Genomic DNA, 15,692 nt, shown 5'->3' on the forward strand with positions numbered 1-15,692 from the left:
ACTCTACTGGCGCCACTAAGCAGAAAATAAAAATTATTGAAAAAAAAACAAAAACTAATAATTGTAGGTGGTGTGGTAGGTCTCAAAACAGGGAGATACAAAGGCCTGGTTGGGATGGGAACGTGGAGCAATAGAACCAGGAATCTACCATGCTTAATACAAACCTGGCATCTTTTTTGAGGATACTTTTGCGTGGGAGTGACAGGGACAGGGTGAGAAAAATGGCGTTCTGAAAGTCTCTGGGAATCCTCAGACTCGAAGGCTTCCCCGGGTGCCGTCAACTCAAACATGAGACCCTCAACAATTTTTTCTTGAAACTAGAGGAATGTAAGCGGTCCTAGGGACTTTTTGCACAGGACATAAATTGTAGTATGTGGCAGTTTGGATAAGGTAGATTGCCACCTTTTTGTACCAGGCCCTGGTCTTCTGCTTCACCAGGTATGGTTGGAGAACCTGGTCTGACAGGTCAATGCCACCAATAAATTTGTCATAATCTGTGACAGATTGCTTTTTGTTCGTCTCTGGTGGCGCCCCTGTCTCGGACCGTCACAGTGGTGTCCGCATGCAGTGTGGTCAGAATGTAGACGTCGTACTTATCATTCCATTTCACTGCAAGAAGTTGGTCACTTGAGAGTGAGAATGATGTCCCCTTCTCCAAATGTCTTAACACCAACTGTGACGGAAACCCCACTCGGTTTTTCCTGACTGTACCACAGACCCCTGTATTTGCAGCGTGGAGGGATTTATATAGGGGGATGCTTGTGTAATAGTTGTCCCTACCTTCAAAAATTAGGAAGTTGGACGGGTACCCTGATGAGCTCTCATAAGTTTTGTACAATTTAATGCCGTATTTGGTGTTTGAAGGGGATAAATTGGCGGAACGACAGTCGGCCCTTGTGGCTCATCAAGGACTCGCCGACTGCCACATTTTTCTCTGGGGTATAGGAATTTAGAAATTAATTTTTTAGGAGGGAAATTAGGGATCTCAATTTATTTAGCCAATCATAGTTGTCGGGGGGTTTGGGAATAGTCACTGAAGTGGAGGAATCTCATCAGGGCTTCATAACGGACTCGGGACATGACAGCTGCTAATACAGGGGTGCTGTGGACAGCTTTTGTTGCCCAGTAGGAGTCTTTTTTTTTTACTAATTACATATTTAGGGTAATGTCCCCCCAAAATTTTATTTCGGGGACATTTGTGGGTATCCAGGAATGAAAGGCAGTGGGTTTTTGGAAGATGTATTGTTGGCATATTAGGGCGTGCGGCACGGTGGCTCAGTAGTTAGCACTGCAACCTTGCAGCGCTGGAGTCCAAGGACAACATCTCCAAAGAGTTTGTATGTTCTCTCTGTGTTTGCGTGGGTTTCCTCCGGGTTTTCCGGTTTCCTCCCACACTCCAAAGACATACTGATAGGGAATTTAGATTGTGAGCCCCATCAGGGACATTGATGATAATGTATGCAACCTGTAAAGTGCTGCGGAATATACTAGCACTATATAAAAATAAAGATTAAAAATAAAATTAATTAAAATATAAGTTTGTTTGGCGGGTAGGACTTCTTGGCTAATTAAAATTTTGAAAAAAAATCAATGGTTGTAAAATTGGTGACATCTACTCTTATTCCAGGGGTGGCAGAAAATAGGGAATTTGAGGAGTAAATGAAGTGCCATTATACACAGAGGTGGGGCGACTGCGGTACTTGGTCCGGCTTGTGAAGCTTCAGCAGTGACGACCGACTCCATTACCATCGGGCTGTGGGATCCCGTGGAGAAGAGTCATCCTCAATGCCGGAAACCTGCCCTACTTCAGACGCAGATTCTGGACGCTGGCTCTGTGCTGAAAGTTCTGCCGCCCATTTATTTATTTGCCTGCCTAACGAAAAACTAACCATAATCTAACACTAGTATTTTTTTTCCTGCTAACCCTAATCGCAAAAAATTAAAAAATATATATGTTTTTATAATCCCCTGGCAAGGGGGTTGCTGCGATTACGGAGAACGGGGGTGGGTAATTCGACGACTTATTGGGTTTGTGGACGCAGAAATTTTTTTAAAAATTCTGACAGGGCAGCGCTTGAACTGTAGTCTGTTTCTCTTCTCTCCCAGAACAACTACAAGGAGAGAAGAGAGAGACGCAGCCCAAGTGCTGCCAAATATACTATAGATTGGGGGTTGTGATCACGGTGATAGGGTCTACTACGGTAATCAAGACCCAGCAGCCAGAGAAAATTCTCATCGGTTGCCGGGTGCAGGCAGGCACATCTTAGCGGGCGCACTGCACCCGCCATATTCTTTCTACCGGAGGAAGGAGGGGGGTTGGGGGACAGCTGATTTTTTTTTCTTTTTTGCGGTCGCCATTAATAATGTCAACAGCAAGACCGGGGGTCGGTAAAAACCGAACCGAATCATGTTGTCTTGGAGACCCTGGAGAAATTCCAACTCTGGGGGGCGCTATACCCTTATTCCTCCGCACCGTTAAGCTGTGGTTTAAGTACCCTTAACTGCTACCGTTAAAAGGCGTATCGGCGGTCGTTAAGGGGTTAAAGGGGATGAACAAATATCTCCTGTGAAATGTTTAGGAATTGCTGCCATTTTTCTACAAATCCTTCTCATTTCAGGGGCTCAAAAGTAATTGTACAAATTAACTTTCCCGTAAATAAAATGGTCATCTTTAATCCTTTGCAGAGAATCCTTTGCAGCAATGATGGCCTGAAGTCTGGAGGCCATCCATGGACATCACCATCGCTGGTCTCCTCCTGTGTGAGGCTTTGCAGCAATGATGGCCTGAAGTCTGGAGGCCATGGACATCACCATCGCTGGTCTCCTTCTGTGTGAGGCTTTGCAGCAATGATGGCCTGAAGTCTGGAGGCCATCCATGGACATCACCATCGCTGGTCTCCTCCTGTGTGAGGCTTTGCAGCAATGATGGCCTGAAGTCTGGAGGCCATGGACATCACCATCACTGGTCTCCTCCTGTGTGATGCTTTGCAGCAATGATGGCCTGAAGTCTGGAGGCCATGGACATCACCATCGCTGGTCTCCTCCTGTGTGAGGCTTTGCAGCAATGATGGCCTGAAGTCTGGAGGCCATGGACGTCACCATCGCTGGTCTCCTGTGTGAGGCTTTGCAGCAATGATGGCCTGAAGTCTGAAGGCCATGGACATCACCATTGCAGGTCTCCTCCTGTGTGCGGTTTTGCAGCAATGATGGCCTGAAGTCTGGAGGCCATGGACATCACCATTGCAGGTCTCCTCCTGTGTGCGGCTTTGCAGCAATGATGGCCTGAAGTCTGGAGGCCATGGACGTCACTATCGCTGGTCTCCTCCTGTGTGAGGCTTTGCAGCAATGATGGCCTGAAGTCTGGAGGCCATGGACGTCACTATCGCTGGTCTCCTCCTGTGTGAGGCTTTGCAGCAATGATGGCCTGAAGTCTGGAGGCCATGGACGTCACCATCGCTGGTCTCTTGTGTGAGGCTTTGCAGCAATGATGGCCTGAAGTCTGGAGGCCATGGACATCACCATCGCTGGTCTCCTCATCTGTCGCTTGTCTGTGGCTTTTTCTGCCTTCGGTTTTGTCTTCAGCCTGTGAAATGCAACTCAATGGGGCTGAGATCTGGTGATGACTTGATCATTGGAGAATACTCCACTTCTTTTTCGCAGGATGTTTTGGATCATTTTCCATCTGTCCTGTGAAGCGCAGTCTAATCAATCTTGCTGCATTTAGTTGGATCTGAGCATCAATCATCATCATTAAACCATAGGGACTCGGGATCATCGGAAGCCATGCATGCCTGCGCCATCACACTGCCTCCACCATGTGAAGAAAATTAGTGGTATCCGCTCACCTTCCAGGGTGTGGAGAATTTACATCCACGTGCAGATCAAGTCAGAGCAGCTGAAGTAGATACAATGAGGTACAAGTGGTGATTCATGGTCACCATGAGCCAGACGTATGTCGATGCGTAGGTCCTGCCACTAGTATCTTATCTGCACTACTGCCAATGTATTTGGAGCATTTTTTAAATGGCTAAATAAAAGCTACAGGTCCTTCTCAAAAAATTAGCATATAGTGTTAAATTTCATTATTTACCATAATGTAATGATTACAATTAAACTTTCATATATTATAGATTCATTATCCACCAACTGAAATTTGTCAGGTCTTTTATTGTTTTAATACTGATGATTTTGGCATACAACTCCTGATAACCCAAAAAACCTGTCTCAATAAATTAGCATATTTCACCCATCCAATCAAATAAAAGTGTTTTTTAATAACAAACAAAAAACCAACAAATAATAATGTTCAGTTATGCACTCAATACTTGGTGGGGAATCCTTTGGCAGAAATGACTGCTTCAATGCGGCGTGGCATGGAGGCAATCAGCCTGTGACACTGCTGAGATGTTATGGAGGCCCAGGATGCTTCAATAGCGGCCTTAAGCTCATCCAGAGTGTTGGGTCTTGCGTCTCTCAACTTTCTCTTCACAATATCCCACAGATTCTCTATGGGGTTCAGGTCAGGAGAGTTGGCAGGCCAATTGAGCACAGTAATACCATGGTCAGTAAACCATTTACCAGTGGTTTTGGCACTGTGAGCAGGTGCCAGGTCGTGCTGAAAAATGAAATCTTCATCTCCATAAAGCATTTCAGCCGATGGAAGCATGAAGTGCTCCAAAATCTCCTGATAGCTAGCTGCATTGACCCTGCCCTTGATGAAACACAGTGGACCAACACCAGCAGCTGACATGGCACCCCACACCATCACTGACTGTGGGTACTTGACACTGGACTTCAGGCATTTTGGCATTTCCTTCTCCCCAGTCTTCCTCCAGACTCTGGCACCTTGATTTCCGAATGACATGCAAAATTTGCTTTCATCAGAAAAAAGTACTTGGGACCACTTAGCAACAGTCCAGTGCTGCTTCTCTGTAGCCCAGGTCAGGCGCCTCTGCCGCTGTTTATGGTTCAAAAGTGGCTTTACCTGGGGAATGCGGCACCTGTAGCCCATTTCCTGCACACGCCTGTGCACGGTGGCTCTGGATGTTTCCACACCAGACTCAGTCCACTGCTTCCTCAGGTTCCCCAAGGTCTGGAATCGGTCCTTCTCCACAATCTTCCTCAGGGTCCGGTCTCCTCTTCTCGTTGTACAGCGTTTTCTGCCACATTGTTTCCTTCCAACAGACTTACCATTGAGGTGCCTTGATACAGCACTCTGGGAACAGCCTATTTGGTGAGAAATTTCTTTCTGGGTCTTACCCTCTTGCTTGAGGGTGTCAATGATGGCCTTCTTGACATCTGTCAGGTCGCTAGTCTTACCCATGATGGGGGTTTTGAGTAATGAACCAGGCAGGGAGTTTATAAAAGCCTCAGGTATCTTTTGCATGTGTTTAGAGTTAATTAGTTGATTCAGAAGATTAGGGTAATAGGTCGTTTAGAGAACCTTTTCTTGATATGCTAATTTATTGAGACAGGTTTTTTGGGTTATCAGGAGTTGTATGCCAAAATCATCAGTATTAAAACAATAAAAGACCTGACAAATTTCAGTTGGTGGATAATGAATCTATAATATATGAAAGTTTAATTGTAATCATTACATTATGGTAAATAATGAAATTTAACACTATATGCTAATTTTTTGAGAAGGACCTGTATGTTTTATACTTGGGACAAAGTCTTATCACTGGATCACCACTTGTACCTCATCCATGTGTTACAGGTGATGTGCTATAGTTTGGATCACAAGACGTTCCAAGCCTTCTCCATACTTCCAATCATTCTGGAATAAGTTGATCTTAGTTTTATCTGCCCAAAGAATGCTGTTAAAGAACTGGCGGCTTCTTCAGATGTTTCTTGGCAAAGTCTAATCTCACCTTTCTATTTTTAATGATGATTAATGGATTGCACCTTGTGAGCAAAAGCCCTGGAAAAAGTAGCAGTTCTGGCAGCGTCAGGTGCACTCCTGCTGGCCCTTGAAAATCTGGGGGAGTTAGTGTAAATCACTTCACTAAGCTCGCCTTTAACCACATTTTGTGGGTTCACAGCAACAGCGTCTGAATGTAAGTACCACACCTGGAATCAGCTTGAGACCTTTTACTTGCTTAATTGATGAAGGATTAACAAGGGAAAAGCCCATACACCCCACTAAAGAGCTTATAAGATAACTGTCCAATTACTTTTGGTCCCTTGAAAAAGAGGGAACTACAGTGGCATGTTATAGTTTGGGCACACCCTGGTCAAGATTACTGTTATTGTGAACAGTTATAGATGAAAGTGGGTAAACCATTCTAATGCATATATATACGTTTAAAGCCATAACAAGCCTTAATCAGCCATTAGTGATACAGTACATGTGTTTATAGTTTATATTTACATATCAACATTACTCATTAACATTATAAAGTGCTCTAGTGCGTTATACAGTGCCTCATTATGTGTTAGTGCTGCCACGTGTCATGATCTTTATCATATTATTCACATATCTTACCCCCGGAGCTGTTTGCTGTTAATGGAAGACATCCTCATGGAGTTCAGCGTTCACTAAGAACAACTGCGCATGTCCGCTACGTCACATCACTGTGCTAGACCGCGGACCAATCACTGGCATCGGCGCATGCGCATAAGCGCTCTATATCGCCATCTTTGTAGTGGCATCTCATATCAGAAGGTCAATCCTTCATTATAAGGTTGGCGCTTGCGCATACTGCGCTAAACAGCACCCGGCAGACACCCTTTCCTAGCCAAAGCTGATTCTAGCCTCAATATAACCGTGGCAATCTCTTGGTGCAGTGATCTATTATAGCGCACCAATGTATCCTCATTATGCAGAGCTTACTGCTATATCTTTATATTCCTTGTATTCGTGCCATACAGACATTTTCGGCGCATATAGCCGCCCTGACACTCCGGACTCAACCTAATAAAAGCCATAGTCCGGAGGTCATACAGCCACATAACTAGTTGCGACCTAACCCTCTCAGGTCAGGCCGCCCCAAGTCTAGACTGTAGCACCTATGTCCCGACATACAAACTCTACTGAGGTAAAAATTAGAGAAGAAATGATATGTAATATGTGCACCCAGAGATAAGTGAAAGTGTTGTGCTGTTCCTCTTTCTACTATTATATATAAAGTACGGTATATATTTGTTGTGCTCAAAAGTTTACATACACCAGCAGAATTTTAGCTTTCTTGCCTTTTTTCAGAGAATATAAATGATAACACGAAAACTTTCTCCACTCATGGTTAGTGGTTGGGTGAAGCCATTTATTGTGTTTTCGCTTTTTAAATCATAACGATAACCCAAAGCATCCAAATGACCCAGATCAAAAGTTCACATCCCCTGGTGATTTTGGCCTGATAACATGCACAGAAGTTGACACAAGTGGGTGTGACTGGCTACTAAAGGTAGCATCCTCACCTGTGACCTGTTTCCTTGTAATCAGTGTGCATAAAAGCCGAGTGACTTCCTGGGATCCAGACAGACTCTTGCATCTTTCATCCAGCCACTGACAATTCTGGATTGTGAGTCATGGGGAAACCAAAAGAATTGTCAACGGATCTATGGGAAAAGGTAGTTGAACTGTATAAAACAGAAAAGGGATACAAAAAGATATCCAAGGAATTGATAATGCCAGTCAGCAGCGCTCACACTGTGATTAAAGGGACACGGTCACCTGAATTTGGAGGGAACAATCTTCAACCATGGAGGCGGGGTTTGGGGTTTTTTGATTTACCCTTTCCTTACCCGCTGGCTGCATGCTGGCTGCAATATTGGATTGAAGTTCATTCTCTGTCCTCTGTAGTATATGCCTGCACAAAGCAATCTTGCCTTGCACAGGCATGCACTATGGAGGACAGAGAATGAACTTCAATCCAATATTGCAGCCAGCATGCAGCCAGCGGGTAAGGAAAGGGTGAATCAAACACCCAAAAACCCCGCCTCCATGGCTGAAGATTGTTCCCTCCAAATTCAGGTGACAGTGTCCCTTTAACAAATGGAAAATCAGGGGCTCTGTAAAAAAAAAAAAAAAAAAAACCACGGGTCAAGTAGACCAACAAAAATGTCATCCACAACTGCCAGGAAAATTGTTCAGGATGCAAAGAAAAACCCACAACATCAGCTGAAATGCGGGAATCTCTGAAAACTAGTGGTGTGGCTGTTTCAAGATGCACAATAAGGATGTACTTGAAGAAAAATGGGCTGCATGGTCGAGTCACAAGAAAGCTATTAATGCGCAAATGCCATGAAGTAGCTCACCTACAATATACAAAACAGCACAAACCTTCTGGAACAAGGTCATTTGGAGTGTTGAAAAGTCCAAGTCGAAAGCTGACGAGAGATCAAGCCTATAGTGATTATAGAAAGTAGAAGGAGCTGACCACATTGCCGCCTTACATTTGTCTTTAATTGGAACACTTCCCCTTTCCGCCCAGGAAGATGCCATTGCTCTAGTAGAATGCGCTTTAATGCCCTCCGGGGGATTTTCATTTCTTGCAAAGTAAGCCAGATGGATAGCATCCCTAATCCACTGGGATAGGGTGCCCCTTGTGATTCCATACCCCTTCTTGCGGCCCGGGAAGGATATGAACAAAGCCCTACACTGCCTCCAACTCCTAGTCCTTTCAATATCTTTTAATACTATTCTTCTGACATCCAGGGTGTGAAACTTCTGTTCCTCAGGAGTGGAGAGGTCCTTAAAGAAGGTGGGTAGAAGTATTTATTGTGACCTATGAAATTTTCCCGCCACCTTAGGAAGGTATGAGATGTCTGGTTTAAAAATCAGTCTATCCTGAAACATCAGTAGGAAAGGTGGATCTATAGACAAAGCTTGAATGTCACTAGTTCTCCTAGCAGATGTTAGTGCTACCAAGAGGGCCGTTTTGAGTGATCGGTGTTTGGGGGATGCTGTATCTATTGGCTCATAAGTAGGTTCTGTTAGAGCGTCTAGGACCAAGTTTAAATCCCGGGGAGGAATTCTGGGTATGTTAACGGGACTGATCCGCTCACAAGCTCGGGACACCCATTTATTCCCTGCAACATTATGGCCATAGAGGGCCCCTAGTGCTGACACATGGACTTTTAATGTATTTACAGATAGACCTTATTCTTTTCCCTTTTGTTCGAATTCTAAGATGGGCCCTAGCTGTAGGATCAGAAGTTGTATGGAACTGTAGGAATTTCCTCCATATTTTAGTGTAGATTCTTGTGGTAGACTTTCCTGCTCTACAGGAGTGTACCAATTAATCCTTCCGAGAACCCCCTTGATTTTAGTATCTGCCTTTCAAGTTCCAGGCCGTCAAGTGGAGACTGTCTACCCGAGGGTGGAAGAAAGGTCCCTGAGAGAGTAGGTTGGGGATTGAGTGGAGGACCCAGGGGTCTGATATCGTCATGGTTTAAAGCCACGAGAACCATGGTCTCTTGGGCCAAAATGGTGCTATTAATATTATCCTTGCTTCCTTCTCTCTGATTTTCCAAATAACTTGTGGCAATAGTATTATCGGAGGGAAGACGTATGCCAGATTGAACCGCCAAGGAATTTGAAGAGCGTCTAGAATGTCTGGATGATCTGCCAAGGATAGGGAGGCAAATTTCCGTACTCATTTGTTCTTCCTCGTGGCAAAAAGATCTATTTGAGGATGACCCCATAGAGATACTATCTCTTTGAAGAAACGATGATTTAGGCACCATTCCCCTTGTCGTAGTGTATATCGACTTATGAAGTCTGCTTGTTGGTTGTTTTCTCCCCTGATGTGAACTGTAGAAAGGGATAACAGATGTTTCTAGCATCAGTGGTTAAAGTATGGGATGGTGTTATTACCCACGGGACACCACCCGCCAAATGGTTACTATCTAGCCACCATATTAGAGAAATTAAGACTTCCTGGGATAAGGTTAATTTTTTCTCAAGGTGACCAAGTAGCAGTCTTTCCTCTCAGAGAATCTGATGTTGCAGTATCCGGGTATGGTATTGTGCCCACTGAACTGCTGGGGTACCGGAGGTAAGGGATCCTAACAATGACATTGCTTCTCTCAGAGACATTCGTGGTTTGTGCATGGCAGCTGTAACCTTATTTTTAATGAGCAGTACCTTTACCTGAGGAAGTACACACTTTTGGCTTGTGGAGTCTAGATGGAACCCTAAAAACGTCTGGAGGAAATGTGGGATAAGTCTGGACTTCTTGAAGTTGATGATCCAGCCTAGATTCTGTAAAGATGAGAAAGTGTGAGCTAAACGTTTAGCACACTGGACCGCCGAATTCCCGACGACTAAAAAGTCATCAAGGTAAGGGATAATTAAGGTGTCTTTTTGACGAAGGTAAGCCATCACCTCCAACATCACTTTGGTGAAGATTCTTGGTGCTGTGGAGAGGCCAAAAGGGCATGGCTGTATACTGGAAGTGACAGATTTCGCCTTTGAATGTTACTGTGACCCTGAGTTATCTTTGGTATCCCATGGATAGGGAGATGGTAATATGCATCTTCTAGATGAATGCCCCCCATCATGCAATTTGGGAAAAGAACCTTAATGGTGGATCTGATTGATTCAATTTTAAATTTATGGTTTTGAATACATTTATTAAAGTTTTTTCATATTTATGACTGTTCTAAATGAACCATCGGGCTTGGGAACTAGGAATAAGGGAGAGTAAAATCCTCTACCTTCTTGCCCTTCTGGAAGCTTAACTAAGAACCTTTTGGTTAATCGGTTTTGAATTTCTATCTCAAGGGCTTTTTGTTGTATTGGCGAATTGAGGGATGTTACAATAAATGAATCATGGGGAATCTGAAGGAATCCTATTTTTATTCCTTCCCTGAATATACTCAATATCCACGAACTAGCTGTTATTTTTTCCCCCTGTGAGAAGAATAATAAGCCTTTTTCCTTTCTTTTGCCTTGGTGAGTATGTAGTCTAGGTTTTTCCCAAAGAGAAACTCACCTTCACATGGGATGGCGCAGATCTTTGATTTCGACTGCGTGTCCCCTTTCCAACTTTTCATCCACAAACCGCCAGAATAACTGGGAAGGCTCACCTTTTCCCCTCTGCCAAACCTGCAAACATTATGTCCTGCGTGGTTTGAGCACCTGTTGTCTCCTCACACCCCATAGTGTTTTTTACTGATTTCACCAAGTTATCCACACTATCCAAGGGGAAGCATGATTGCCCTTCAATTTCTGATGATGAAGAGGATGCTATTTCCCGGTCATTATTGGATTCCGAGGTGGACGCTACTTTCTTTTTGCTTTTACTCTGAGGCTGTGTTAGGATGAGCAATAGCTTGCAACTCCTTTCCAATTATAGCACGTATGTCTCTAACTGACATCGCTGCCCCTTGCATGGTCTCACTGATGCATTCCTTACATAGCTTCTTGGGGTAAGAATCAGGGAGAGGTTGACTGCATACGGCGCACTGCTTAGGTTTTGATTTTTGCCTCTTCTTGACCTGAAAGAAGGGGAATACGCGAGAGAGAAAAGGGATGCCAGCTCAATAGGCAAAATTTAAACACTCACCCAGTGAAGCCATCGGTACCGGATCAGGAAGCCGAGGTCCAGTCCTGGATCTGGAGTCCGCTACGTCACTCTTGCGACTGGCATCTGTGGAACCTCTGCCAGAGCGGTCCCTGACTGCTGAGCCCCCTGCTAGAGGATTCGTGGTCCGGCCTGGGGATGACATAATTGCATCGCCGCCTGCCAGCGACACTGCGCTTTTATAGAGAAATACACACTTTCTTTGTGGCCTGGAAGCCCTCCATTTAGTTCCGGGTCAGCAGCTGCGGTGTACTGCGCATGCGCCTATCAGAGCTTCCCCCACCGCTTGTACCTCGGCCTGTGTGCCCCGGAAGTCACATCTTCCCTGCCGGGGCAGGAGCATCTGTGTCGGTCGGAGCATGCGCGGACCCGGCATCCCGCAACGGGCAGCGTCCCAGAGCGCTGTTTTCACCCTGCGCGACCGTCATGTCAGTCGGGGCCTGCTCCATTCCCGGGCCGCCGCTGGGACTGTTAGGGATGTGCTCCATACACCGGATGGCACGTCACCTGAGTGAGACCGGGCGGCCCTCCCCGCACCCGGTCATCACTCCATCCACCAGACAAGGAGGGAGCCGTCAAACGGAACTCCCCCGACGCTGCCTCTGGACCGCAGCCCCTGCCGTTCTCGCGGACACCGCACAGGCGGCATGCACTGGCCCAGGTATGTTTTCTTGTAGGAGAATCCTGTGGTTCCTGTAGGACCAGGAAACCAACTGAGGAGGAGAGGTGGACCGCCCCCTTTTATTTTCTGTAGGTTTCCTGTTCCTATGGGGTGGATCCCTCTCTCCAGTAGGTGCTGTCGTGGCGAAGAGTAAAAACCCTTTATACTCTCGTCACACCAAATCCCCGACGCCCCTGTCTCCTAGAAATAATGTAAAATATTAAACCAACATATACTCATTGTCCACCGTAGTCCAGGTAATCAGAGTGTCCCACGACGATCTCAGGTGTGGAACAGACATCGGCAGATGTGACCACTTTACCCAGCCGCCGGCAATACACTGACAGGAGGAGTGAGACTGTTTTTTCATGACATATTGTACTTCACGTTAGTGGTAACATTTCTTCGATATGACTTGCGTTTATTTGTGAAGAAAACTGAAATTTGACGAAAATTTGGAAAATTGCACAACTTTTAAACTTAGAATTTTCATGCCCTTAAATCAAAGAGATATGTCACACAAAATACTTAATAACATAGTAACATTTCCCACATGTCTACTTTACAAGAGCACAATATTGGAACCAAAAATTTTTTTTGTTAGGAAGTCACAAAGATTAAAAGGTGACCAGCGATTTCTCATTTTTACAACATAATTTTTTTTTTTTAGGGACCACATCACATTGGAAGTCACTTGGAGGGGTCCATATGAAAGAAGATACCCAAAAGTGACACCATTCTAAAAACTGCCCCCCTCAAGGTGCCAAAAACCACATTCAAGAAGTTTATTAACCCTTCAGGTGCTTCACAGGAATTTTTGGAATGTGGAAGGGAAAAAAAATGAACATCCCTGAATCTCTAATCTGATGAGTACATCGTTTATTATGCTTTGTTGATCACTGCTAAATCATTGTTTACTGTCTGCATCAGTTATGATATATGGCATATATGCCATAATGGGTGCACTTGAATATTGGGAACCCATTAGCAAAAAATGGTGGATTTGATAGAATGTGGGGTGATGTCATTGTTCTGAAATCTATGTAGTGCTTGTCAGTGTATACATCTTGAGGGGTTTACCTTTATCTAGTATCTTTATAAAGAATAATAAAATAGAAATTAGGTCACCGCGCTACCTTACTCCTAAGTAAAAAATGAGCTAAAAAGTACCCACAGAAAGAATAGAATGAGCACTTACTTGGTAGCTGAAGTGCCGATACTGTATCTGTGGAGACTTAGTGGAGCGCTGAAGAGGTGAAAAACAGCCGCTCCTCCGTGAGTCCGAGATGAGGGGTCCGGACGGCGGCGTGAAGCGGCAGGCCCGAGGGGAGCATCCTCCCTATTGGCGCCTAGCTGCCACGCGCGCCGGAAAAGTAAACAAGCGGCGTCCTGGCCAGGGGCGCCGCTGCACTGCAGCGAGGAATAGGGGGGCGTGGTCTGGGTGACGTCACCCGGAGCTACGAAAGAATGAGCAGGAGACGGATGCCGAGCAGGGCCTCTATTGCCTACGCGATTCAGTTCATTGTGGAAAGTATTTTATTTATTTTGGAACATAATTATTTTACCCATGATGGCCAATTTTACCTCCAAACATGGGGCACGGCCATGGGCACTTGTTTTGCTCCCAGCTACGCAAACATTTATGTAGCCAAGTGGGAGGAGCTACACATTTCGCTCACAGAAAGCCCTAATACCGGTTTGATTATGTGGAGGCGATTTATCGACGACATACTATTCATTTGGAACGGCCCCCAAAGAGAACTAGATGTATTTATTGCCAACCTCAACTCTAATGACTTTGGGTTGGAATTTACGGCCACCACCAGTATATCCGAAATTAATTTTTTAGACCTGAACATCTTTATCGAAAATAATCGGGTATTAACCAAATGCCACCACAAACCAGTGGACTCCAATGGATTCATTGATATTAATAGCTGCAACCTACCTATTTGGTTGACTAATATCCCCAAAAGTCAATTTACCCGGGTAAGACGCAATTGCACTAAAAAACAAGATTATATGATAGAAGCAGAACACCTCACCAAAAAATTTCTGGAAAAAGGATACTCCAAAGATTTGCTGGATGCGGCTAATCAAGAGGTTTATGAAACATCGAGAGATACCTTAGTACAAAAAATAACGAGGGATAAATTCATTCCAACTGATATCCCTAAACAAATTTATCAGTTACCCATTATTACGCAGTTTCATTATGGATACAAACAATTTACTAAAATTATTTACAAACACTGGTCAATCCTCCAGTCGGACAAAGTGATAGGGGAACTGCTACCAAAACGCCCTAAGTTTGTTTTCAGAAAATCACAAACAATAGGCAACATTATAGCTCCAACTACCAACAAGGGCCCTGTCAAGAGTATATCCTCAAAGAATCCAGGTTTTGTACCTTGCTAGGCACCAATAGGGAGGACGCTCCCCTCGGGCCTGCCGCTTCACGCCACCGTCCGAACCCCTCATCTCGGACTCACGGAGGAGCGGCTGTTTTTCACCTCTTCAGCGCTCCACTAAGTCTCCACAGATACAATATCGGCACTTCAGCTACCAAGTAAGTGCTCATTCTATTCTTTCTGTGGGTACTTTTTAGCTCATTTTTTACTTAGGAGTAAGGTAGCGCGGTGACCTAATTTCTATTTTATTATTCCTTTTAATATATATGACAGGCTTGGCGCAGTAGCCGTCTAGGCACCAGCAGCTTCCCCCACTTCCACGCTCATTATCGCTTGGAGCGCCGGTGTACTTACTATATTATTATCTTTATAAAGAACCTATTGTCTACAAACGGTGGATCAAAAGATATGTGGATAGATCCTTTTATGGTCTATTTCTGACATTGACTGTCTCAAACCACTATTGTATTTTGTTCTAGAATATTTTTTGCCACAAGTCAAATCATTAACTTGTTGGCATTACGTAGTTAAATTCTGAGAGTCTCTACTATACCATCTCAGAAAAGAACAGAGTTCATACCGCTGCAGACTAATGTATTGCACTTTATTGCATTATAGCACTTTATTATTGGTGTTGGTTGTTTCTGTTAGTTCTTCCCTTTAGGGTGATAAGGGATAGACGACGTTGAGAGGGGGCTCCATGTCGAACTTAGGGTGCCAACCTCCGCAGTAAGGAAGGTAGAGCTCACATTGCCCCCCCCCCCCCCCTCCAGTAGCTTACCTTTCCTCTGTGTTAAGACTGTTATACATTTTTATGACTCTTATTTATGGGTAATTTTACCTTAAACTTAATAATAGCTATATTTTAGGGATATATTTTTGACAACATTTTACATAACGATTGGGATCACAGTTATCCGGCGCTCTACGCTGAGCACTTACATCGGGGTTTCCATGTTAATCTCTTAGTGACGTGACTCAGATGAACCCCTGAGAGAGCCATTCGCTATAATGAGGCAGTATAGTTACTCTGGACTCCATTTGGCCTCTGTTCAGCGGTGTGTCCTTTTCAGAAGTGCACAAAACTGT

The 15,692-nt window shown here is 44.6% G+C and overlaps 1 protein-coding gene across 2 annotated transcripts in view; it reads right to left on the minus strand.

The window, feature by feature from the left end:
• The window catches only part of LOC138638921 (zinc finger protein 484-like), a 143,147-nt gene that overhangs the window by 13,576 nt on the left and 113,879 nt on the right, over window positions 1–15,692 (minus strand). Inside the window, exon 1 of one of the 2 annotated variants that reach the window (XM_069728672.1) lies at window positions 7,420–7,632. The exons of the other annotated variant lie outside the window; for it this stretch is intronic. The gene's annotated coding sequence lies outside the window, so the exon portion shown is untranslated. Of the gene's footprint in view, window positions 1–7,419; window positions 7,633–15,692 lie in introns of those variants that run through there. 2 annotated transcript variants of the gene reach the window in all.

This window comes from Ranitomeya imitator, chromosome 5 (assembly GCF_032444005.1).
Source record: "Ranitomeya imitator isolate aRanImi1 chromosome 5, aRanImi1.pri, whole genome shotgun sequence".
Classification (NCBI taxonomy): domain Eukaryota; kingdom Metazoa; phylum Chordata; class Amphibia; order Anura; family Dendrobatidae; genus Ranitomeya; species Ranitomeya imitator.